The sequence below is a fragment of the Triticum urartu genome, chromosome 5 (genome assembly GCF_003073215.2).
Source record: "Triticum urartu cultivar G1812 chromosome 5, Tu2.1, whole genome shotgun sequence".
NCBI lineage: Eukaryota > Viridiplantae > Streptophyta > Magnoliopsida > Poales > Poaceae > Triticum > Triticum urartu.
The window spans coordinates 385,761,028-385,772,488 of NC_053026.1; positions in this window are offsets into that span (position 1 = coordinate 385,761,028).

Here is an 11,461-nt window from a genome sequence, read left to right on the forward strand (position 1 = left end):
TATCGATAATATATTCTCTTTACCTCCAGCTCATCGCCCAAACAACGAGTCCACTATCCTTTTACCCTTACTGAAAATAATACAATTACAAGCTTTTTTCTCTTACCCCTAGAAAAGCTTTTTTCTCTTACTGTCACCAAGATACTCCACTCATAAAGATTAAACTCAACTAATGCACACTCTCTCACCGTTGATTAACCATCTAAATTGGCCAATGATTAAATAAACAATGGAAGAGCAATATAAATCTATAATCCATGGAGAAGCATCACATATAAACTTATCAGAAAGTAAAATTCATCACATAAGCCAACCGCCAAGAATACATCAGATTGATCACAATCATGTGTAGCACAGCTGATGTGATCGTTGTACCAAAGCATTAGGAAGATATTATTTCATGGCTATTGCTATGGACCCGTAGTCCAAAGGTGTACAACTCACACTTTAGCATCGGGGGACCGAATATCAATGTTGATGAAGACGACAATGAATCCCTCCTCCCGGAGAGTATCAGAACAAGGGTGAACTGTTCGAGTGAATAGGTGGGGGTATAAATAAGATGGATAGGAAATCCGACAGTTATCAACTTTATTACATAGCTGGGAGGATCCGAAGGATCAGCTCGAAAGCACTGACATCAATAATGGAGGCAACTTTCAAACGGTTCGAATGGTCTGACCAAAGAACATTCAGAGGATCCTAAAGGAACACTTCAGTATTTGTAGACTCTATGTTGTCACTTTAGAAATTCTGACCAGATGGCTTCAGAAATTCCGACAAGGCAACTGAAGATTTGCTAGACGCTACGGTGATTTTGAATAGGATGTTTGGCAGCTCCGAATGGAAATGGATTTGCAATGACTATATCTTGTAACTATTCAACGGTTCCGGCAAGAAGAGCACAGAAACTCCAAAGTGTGAAAGGTTAGGTCGATATAGTGGAGGAGCTTTGAATGGTTTTGAGGATTTTGGAGTTTGATTTTGAAGCACATGGAGAAAGAAACTCACCACAACATCCTCATACCATTATGGTAGTATCAACATGCCAATGAATTCAATGTGATCTTGAATCATGACAATAATGAAGAATCCACTGGCTTGACCAACAGTTGTTGTTTTTTGTAATTGTAGGGGTCACCTTCCATTCCTATGTTGCACCCACAAGAATCTTCATGAAATAAACTTGTAGTGGGCATTATTTCCTTGAGATGTCTTGACATCAAGTACCAAAATCCATCGAAGGGGTTAGATGCACTTTCAGTATGACGCCATGGAGATGACCATCCGGGAAGGCCTGGCTAAGGTGAGAGAATGGAAATGTGGAATTTTTTAACAAGAGTAAGAAAATTTTACATAGGAGGTGGCGGGTCGAGCTCTTGAGGAAGAAGTGGTAGATGTCACACGGTATCAAGCAGACTAACAATAGGAGATGTAAATATACTGGAGGATTCCTACATCTGCATGGATTAGACGGCTAGGACTCCAAAATCAAGATACACATTTTTTGCCTTTACAGAAGAATTTGTTGTTCCTTACGTGTCAAGATGCATCAATATGTTAGACGAATTTCAAGCTATGCATCTACGATTGAATGTGGATGCTCAAAGGGTGCATTTGATTAGTATGTATACTAGAAGGGTTGGACGCGCTTTGTTGTGCCGTTGGTGTTGTTGGGTTTCTTAAAATAATTACTCACTATATTTCAAAATATAAGGTGTATTTAAGAAAAAGTAAAATATTTTAAGTTTGATCAAAATTATAGAGAAATATATCAAAATTCATAATACCAAATCGTATGATTAGATTCATCATGAAATGAATCTTTATATTTTTTTTCTTTAGTATTGTGGATGTCGATATTTTTTGCTTTGAACTTGATCAAAGTTAAAGAATTTTTACTTTCCAAAAAACTAATACCCCTTATATTTTGGAATTGATAGAATATTTAGTTTGGCGGATGGGGGGATGGAGTGTGTTTTATTTTTATTTATAATGCGGCGATTTGATGGGCCTTTCATGGTGTGTGGTTCTATTTATTATCCGCTAACCAACATATATTTATGTGGGGTGATTTTTGCGTCGGTGGCAGCATGTACTATATTGGTGCTACACTATCATATAGTGGCATTTTTTTCTAGGTGGGGAGAGGTTGCACGGGATTGATATGTTTTTATAGGCCGGTTGTTGCTGATTGATTTAAAAAATTGTTGGCCCGATCAAAATTTTAAACTAAATTCAAAATTGAATATCTTAATTGAATGAAAGATCTTCAAAATCAGGGATCATAGTAAATTAAAAGAAATGAACGGGAGAGCTCCTTAAGAAATTGTAGACCAGGTTAAAATTGGGTGACCTAATTTTAAATTGAAAACCTCAATTATTTATGGGACCTTAAAAAGTAGGGAGCATAGTGTATAGTATAAAAGAATTGAATGAGAGGTGTTGGGGATATAACTATCAGGTATGACCCGCCCAGGAGGGGCCGGGTCAACCCCAATGGCGGGCTACGAAAAGAAGCCCAATAATATTCAACATGATAGTTTATTAAGACTTATAGAAAGCCTAAGCCCAGAGGCGGCTTAAGGTCCAATATTGTGAACCGTCATATGTAGAGAAAGACTTGTAAAGAAAGGCATATAAAAGAAGTCACCAAGCCGAACACGTTCTATGAGCCGGCCAGGACTCTGTAGGCCGTCAGGTGCCAACCTGTGTATATAAGGGGACGACCCGGCGACGGCTTAGGACAAGAAACAACAGATCGATAGCCAAGCTAGCGGATTCGCTCCTTGGTCATCGAAACCTAGCAATACAATATCAACTGGACTAGGCCTTATGAGGGAGTCCTGGATTAGGGGGTCTCCGGACAGCCGGACTATATCCTTTGGCTGGACTATTAGACTATGAAGATACAAGATTGAAGACTTCGTCTCGTGTCCGGATGGGACTCTACTTGGCGTGGAAGGCAAGCTAGGCAGTACGGATATGGATATCTCCTCCTTTGTAACCGACCTTGTGCAACCCTAACCCTCTCCGGTGCTATATAAACCAGAGGGTTTTAGTTCGTAGGACACAACAATAACATACAATCATACCATAGGCTAGCTTCTAGGGTTTAGCCTCTCTGATCTCGTGGTAGATCTACTCTTGTACTACCCATATCATCAATATTAATCAAGCAGGACGTATGGTTTTCCTTCATCAAGAGGGCCCGAACCTGGGTAAAACATCATGTTCCCTGCCTCCTGTTACCATCCGCCTTAGACGCACAGTTCGGGACCCCCTACCCGAGATCCGCCGGTTTTGACACCGACATTGGTGCTTTCATTGAGAGTTCCTCTGTGTCGTCGCCGTTAGGCTCGATGGCTCCTACAATCATCGATAGCGATGCAGTCCAGGGTGAGACTTTTCTCCCCGGACAGATCTTTGTGTTCGGCAGCTTCGCACTGCGGGCCAACTCGCTTGGCCATCTGGAGTAGATCAAAAGTTACGCCCCTGGCCACTAGGTCAGGTTTGGAAGCTTAAACTACACGGCCGATGTCCGCGGAGACTTGATCTTCGACGGATTCGAGCCTCTGCCTTGTGCGTCACGCGGTCACGATGAGTACGATTTAGCTCTACCATCAGATTGTGTTCAGGAGATCGCACCGGCAGCCGCTCTGACCCTCAATTCGGAGCCAGTTGCGCCGTCCATGGACGGGTGGATAGACCCCGCCATGGAGGCCTTACCCTCAGCGGCGATCGAGCCGAACATCGACCTTACCCCGCACGAGAGCCGTGTTGTCAGACTGCCGGATCCTTCTCCGGCCACGGACTCCGAACCGCCTGCGCCCGTTCCTAGCAAATCCGATTGGGCGCCGATCATGGAGTTTACCTCCGCGGATATTTTTCAGCACTCGCCCTTTGGCGACATACTGAACTCATTAAGGTCTCTCTCCTTGTCAGGAGGATCCTGGCCGAACTATGTCCGGCAGGATTAGGATGCGGATGACAAAGAAATTCGCTGCCCACCCACCACCCACTTAGTAGACACTGTCGACGACTTAACCGACATGCTCGACTTCGACTCCGAAGACATCGACGGTATGGACGACGATGCGGGAGACGAAGAGGAACCACTGCCCATAGGGCATTGGACAGCCACCTCATCATACGATATATACATGGTGGATACACCCAAAGAAGGTAATGGAGACGAGACAGCGGAGGATGACCCCTCCAAGAAGCAACCCAAGCGCCAACATCAGCGACGCCGCTCTAAGTCCCGCCAAAGCAGAAGTGTTGATACCGGCACAGGAGACAATAACACTCCGGATAGTGCCGAAGATGGCAACAATCCCCTCCAGCAAGATTTAGAGTAGGAGGATGGAGGAAACATTCCTCCAGAGAGAGCGGCAGATGGAGAGGCGGAGGATGATAATTACATGCCCCCCTCCGAAGACGAGGCAAGCCTCGACGATGACGAATTCGTCATGCCAGAGGATCCCGTCGACCAAGAGCGCTTCAAGCGCCGGCTTATAGCCACGGAAAATAGCCTTAAGAAAAAGCAGCAGCAGCTTCAAGCTGATCAAGATCTGCTAGCTGACAGATGGACTGAAGTCCTAGCGGCCGAGGAATTTAAACTCGAACGCCCCTCCAAAAGTTACCCAAAATGAAGGTTGCTACCCCGACTGGAGGAAGAAGCGTATGATGCGGCTGATCGGCCACCCCATGGCCGCGACAGAGAGGCATTCCGGCCAAAAGCTCAGCCTGCACCCCGACGCCATTCAAATAAAAAGGCATGGGGAAATACGCCAGACCTGCGAGACGTATTGGAGGACAAAGCAAAACATGCAAGATCGATCTACGGATCACGAGGGCGCGCCACTATGCAAGACGATAAACGTCACGCCAGATACAATAAAAGTAAATCCGGCTGGGCCGAACACAGCGGGCAAGACCCATCCGAGCTGCGTCGCGATGTAGCCCAATACAGAGGCGCCACACACCCCTTATGCTTCACAGACGAAGTCATGGATCATCAAATCCCAGAGGGTTTCAAACCCGTAAATATTGAATCATACGACGGCACAACAGATCCTGCGGTATGGATCGAGGATTTCCTCCTCCACATCCACATGGCCCGCGGTGATGACTTACACGCCATCAAATACCTCCCACTAAAGCTCAAAGGACCAGCCCGGCATTGGCTTAACAGCTTGCCAGCAGAGTCCATTAGCTATTGGGAAGATCTGGAGGCCGCATTCCTCGACAACTTTCAGGGCACTTATGTGCGACCACTAGATGCCGATGACTTGAGCCACATAATTCAGCAGCCAGAAGAATCGGCCAGGCAATTCTAGACTCGGTTCCTAACAAAGAAAAATCAAATCGTCGACTGTCCGGATGCAGAGGCCCTAGCAGCTTTCAAACACAATATCCGCGACGAGTGGCTAGCCCGGCACCTTGGTCAGGAAAAGCCGAAATCTATGGCAGCCCTCACGACACTCATGACCCGCTTTTGTGCGGGAGAAGACAGCTGGCTGGCTCGCAGTAATAACATATCAAAGAACCATGGTACTTCGAATACCAAGGACGGCAATAGCAGGTCACGTCGCAACAAACATAAGCGCCGCATTAACAGCGACAATACCGAGGATACGGCAGTCAATGCCGGATTCAAAGGCTCTAAACCCGGTCAACGGAAAAAGCCATTCAAAAGAAGCACTCCGGGCCCATCCAGTTTGGACCGTATACTCGACCGCTCGTGTCAAATACACGGCACCCCCGACAAGCCAGCCAACCACACCAACATGGATTGTTGGGTGTTCAAGCAGGCCGGCAAGTTGATTGCCGAAGACAAAGATAAGGGGTCACATAGCGATGACGAAGAGGAGCCCCGGCAGCCGAACACCGGAGGACAGAAGAGGTTCCCCCCACAAGTGCGGACGGTGAACATGATATACGCAACCCACATCCCCAAGAGGGAGCGGAAGCGTGCGCTCAGGGACGTATATGCGTTGGAGCCAGTCGCCCCAAAGTTGAACCCATGGTCCTCCTGTCCGATCACCTTCGATCGCAGGGACCACCCCACTAGTATCCGTCATGGCGGATTCACCGCACTAGTACTAGACCCAATCATTGACGGATTTCACCTCACTCGAGTCCTTATGGATGGCGGCAGCAGCCTGAACCTGCTTTATCAGGACACAGTGCGCAAAATGGGTATAGACCCCTCAACGATCAAACCCACAAAAACGACCTTTAAAGGCGTCATTCCAAGTGTAGAGGCCCATTGCACATGCTCAATTACACTAGAAGTGGTCTTCGGATCCCCGGATAACTTCTGAAGCGAAGAATTAATCTTTGATATAGTCCCGTTCCGCAGTGGCTATCATGCACTGCTCGGGCGAACCACATTTGCGAGATTCAATGTGGTACCGCATTATGCATACCTCAAGCTCAAGATGCCAGGACCTCGGGGGGTCATCACATTTAATGGAAACACAGAGCGCTCTCTCCGCACGGAAGAGCACACTGTGGCCCTCGCAGCAGAAGTGCAAAGCAGCCTCTCAAGGCAATCCATCAGTTCGGCGTTTCAAGACCCCGACACCTTCAAGCGCGCTCGAAGTAATCGGCAACTAGACCGCCTGACACGATCTGAGCTCGCGTAGCAATGCGGCCCCCACCCCGGACCAAGCCAAACGGTGAAATTCGTGCCATGCGTACATAGTTACGCATTAAAAATACCATGGGCACATGCGGGGAGGGGGGCACAACTACGGCACGCCCCAATACGCGACTTAAACCGCACTAGGGGCATCCCACTTTGTTATTTTTCTCTTTCAGGACTTTAATCTCTGGAAACCCGGTCTGGCAGCATGATTGCCGAACACATGATGCAGCAACCAAGGAGGCGGAAAGCTACGTCACACCACGGAACTCCCAGGTGGATTACGATAACGAGTGAAATATTTGCTTTAATACTATTCCTCAACTTGCCCTTGGAAGGGACATAGTCCTACTTTTTGATTATCGCACTATCTCTATCATTGTGCTTTAACGCACCTTTTTGAATAAACAATGCATAACATTATGACTATTATTGCATTCTTGTTTTATATATATGTGTTCATTAATGACGCCTTGCAACCATACACTTTGGTATGGCCAATACACCAGGGGCTTAAGTACCCCACAATATGGTGTGAGAAGTCCGAACACTTTCACAAGTGCGGCACCCCGAACTTATAGCATTATATGCATCAGCTCCGAATCATGTCTTTGGTCAAATGTTGGGTTTGCCCGGCTCCTATGTTTTGGTACCTTACGTTCCGCTCTATCGGCTAAGGTAGCGCTAGGAGAACTGCTGCGATTGTGCCCCGGTTCTGCTGGGCTAAGCACCTCAGTAGAGAAAGCTAAAACTGACTGTCATGATAAGGCGAGAGACTGGTCGCTGTTCGGCGAGGTTTCGAGTCCCTAAAGACTTATGCCGCTTAGAGCGAGGAGCCGGTCCTGTCCGGCTTAAAGGCGTGTATTGCACCCCAAATTCCGCCTTCCGAATACCAGGGGCTTTGCCGAAACTTAAAATTATAGAATTCTATGGCTAAGTGAGAGTGATAAAGCATTATTAGTCCAGTTGCCTTGCTCGCTGTGCTGAGCACCTCCCTCGAAGGACCCAAAAATGGGAACAAGAGTGCTCAGGTTTATCCCGAACACCCCAGCACTCGCGGCATGGGGGCAGAAGCCGAGGACTAGCCATCTCTCAGATTAGATAAACAGCCAAACAGAAGGTAATATTTTAAATTCAAACAAGCGTTGCATAGCGCATATGAAACAAGTTTTCATCATACAGGATCACACGAGCAAGTTTACTCAAATATACATCCTTTGGACATTCGTCCGCTACAAGACGGGCACCCTTCAGGACACCCTCATAATAAATTTCGGGGGTACGATGCTCCTTGCCCTGCGGCGGTCCTTCCTTGATCAGCTTCACGGCGTCTAGCTTGGCCCATTGCACCTTCACACGGGCGAAAGCCCGGCGTGCACCTTCGATGCAGACGGACCGCTTGACGACTTCTAGCCGTGGGCAGGCATCCACAAGCCGCCTCACCAGGCCGAAGTAGCTGCTCGGAAGGGCGTCGCCAGGCCACAGCCGGACTATAAGGCCCTTCATGGCCTATTCGGCCGCCTTGTGTAGCTCGACCAGCTGCTTCAGCTAGTCGCTCATAGGCACTGGGTGTTCGGTCCCAGTATACTGAGACCAGAATAGCTTCTCCGTTGAGCTTCCCTCCTCGGCCTAGTAAAAAGTTGCGGCATCCGACACGCTGCGGGGCAAATCTACGAACGCTCCTGGAGAGCTCCGGATTCGGGTAAGTAACAGGTAATTTACTTTCACATGCTTGCTTTGCATATAGAATGCCTTACCCGCCGCTATCTTCTTCATCGCATCAATCTCCTGGAGGGCCTTCTGTGCTTCGGCCTTGGCACTCTTTGCACTTTCACGGGCGGCGGCAAGCTCGGACTCTCGCGTCTTCGAGTCACGCTCCAATGCCTCCTGCTTTGACACGAGAGCTTGGAGCTCTTGCTGTACCTCGCCCACTGTCGGTGTCAAAACCGGCGGATCTCGGGTAGGGGGTCCCGAACTGTGCGTCTAGGCGGATGGTAACAGGAGACAAGGGACATAATGTTTTTACCCAGGTTCGGGCCCTCTCGATGGAGGTAAAACCCTACTCCTGCTTGATTAATATTGATGATATGGGTAGTACAAGAGTAGATCTACCACGAGATCAAAGAGGCTAAACCCTAGAAGCTAGCCTATGGTATGATTGTTGTTCGTCCTATGGACTAAAACCCTCCGGTTTATATAGACACCGGAGAGGGCTAGGGTTACACAGAGTCGGTTACAATGGGAGGAGATCTACATATCCATATTTCCAAGCTTGCCTTCCACGCCAAGGAAAGTCCCATCCGGACACGGGACGAAGTCTTCAATCTTGTATCTTCATAGTCCAAGAGTCCGGCCAAAGGTTATAGTCCGGCTATCCGGACACCCCCCAATCCAGGACTCCCTCAGTAGCCCTTGAACCAGGCTTCAATGACGACGAGTCCGACGCGCATATTGTCTTTGGCATTGCAAGGCGGGGTTCCTCCTCTGAATACTTCATAGAAGATTTTGAACACAAGGATAGTGTCCGGCTCTGCAAAATAAGTTCCACATACTGTCGTAGAGAGAATAATATTTACACAAATCTAATCTGCTGACGTATTCCGTAGCGTGTCATCATGCCACAGCCAAGCCTTTATTTGAACCGTTTTTACTGTCCCACCTCAGCGCGTTTTGCGAGGCGGTTTCCTTGGCATGTCTTGTCGAAGCAGAGATCGTGTCCCCTTTATTTACGGGATTCTCATCAATACAGACACGGGTAACCCAACCGCGCCATTGATTACGGCGCTTGGGAGATAAGCGAGTTTTACCAGGCTGGTGGGGACGCATAGTTTCGTCCGCCCATATAAGGGGATAAAGATCCGCCTTTCCATCCACGCCTTCTTCCTCCTTTGCTCATCCATTTTCGCGCACTCAAGCTCCAGCACCCAAGTCCGCATTCCCCACCTCAACCTTCTCCAGCCATGTCCGGAGCGGGAGGCAAGTGGATGGTCTCCTCCGTTACGGAGGGACACATCAAGAAGCTGAGGAAAGCCGGATACTTGTCTGACGACATCGCGCACCGGCTCCCAGACGAGGGGCAGCTCATCCCCACCCCCAGGCCCCAAGAGAGGGTGGTGTTCCTCACCCATTTCCTCCGCGGACTAGGCTTCCCTTTCCACCCATTTGTCCGGGGACTCATGTTCTACTACGGCCTGGACTTCCACGATCTGGCCCCGAACTTCATCCTCAACATCTCGGCGTTCATCGTCGTGTGCGAGGCCTTCCTCTGCATCCAACCCCACTTTGGCCTATGGCTGAAGACCTTCAATGTCAAGCCGAAGGTAGTGGGCGGCCGCCAGGCGGAGTGCGGAGGCGCCATGGTGGGCAAGATGCCCAACGTCCTATGGCTCGAGGGCTCCTTCGTGGAGACCATAAAGGGGTGGCAATCGGGGGGGTTTTACATCACCGAGCCACGTGACCCTGAATGGGTCGCAGCCCCCGAGTTCCGATCCGGAATCCCTACGCGGCTCACCTCCTGGAAAGAGAAGGGCCTGCCGTGGGGTAAAAAAGGAGAGCTGACCAGACTCCAAACATGCGTCCAAAACCTAGTGAGCAAGAAGCTCAAACTTGTTAACATAGTCCAGGTCATGCTCATCCGTCGGATCCTCCCGTGCCAACAATGGGATTTCAGCTTGTGGGAGTTCAACCCGGCCTAGCACCGAACTCTGAGCAGGCTCTTCGACACAACGTACGAAGATGCCTGGAAGGTGCTATTCAAGGGCGTCGAGGCTCCCGCATCTGCTACCGAGGATCGCGGATTCAGCGTGCAGCGTCGAGCCAACGCGGTAAGCTGTTTTTACCTCTTATAGGATATTTGTCTTTCATAGTTTGACTCTATGCAGGATCTAAGCCCCCATGCCTTTGACAGGACTGGCAGAGGACGACCGAACAGATCAACTGTCCGGCTCCTTTGGCCGAAGACCCAGCGGACGCCCGCTTGGCGGAGCTGCTGGTTCCGGCACCTTACATGGTGCCAGAGAAGAAGGCCAAGAAGAAGGCCACGGGAACCCGGAAGAGTTCCCGACGCCAGGTGGAGTCGGACTCATCGTCCGATGACTCCGAGGCGCACTCCTCCCATGAAGACGAGGAGGAGGAAAGAGAGGTCTCTTCCCCAGCAGGGGTAGAAAAGAAAAGGAAGGCCGCCCCAACTGGGGAGGCCGGAGGGTCCAAGAAAGGGAGGACCCTCCCTACAGACTACTCCACCAACGCTGACGACGGCGAAAAGGAGTGGCCGCTCAGGGCCAAGCCCCTGGCAAAATCGTAAGTATTCGGATACCTGAGTGACTCATGGCATTCCTTTATTGCACAGCTTCTCCTGACGCCGAATATAATTATGCAGTCCGCCCAAAGCGCGGCTCGACGTGTCGTCGAGCGGCTCCCTGGATTCGTCGGATGTGAATAGTTTTTCACTTCCGACCGCTACCTCCCCCCACCCTACGGACGACGCCGAGGTGTTGTCCCAAAAGGTTCCAAGCCAGGAGGAGGTGGTCCTGGAGGCGCCGCAAGGCGACCTCCCGGACTCTAGGCGCAAAGGGGAAAACCCCCAAGGGCTCCAAGTCCGGCCCTGGGCCGGACACCGCACCGGAACCTTCAATGGTTCCGGAGTCCGGCAGGCGGCCCCCTAGTAAGAAGGGCAAGCCTACGACGCCGGTGACCTCCGCCCAACCGGAGGCACCAGATAATTTGCTGGAGGTGCTTAACGGCGCCTCCATCAACAAGGAGCACCACACTATTATGAGTGTGGTGATCCAGAAGGTTTAGTCCACCAAA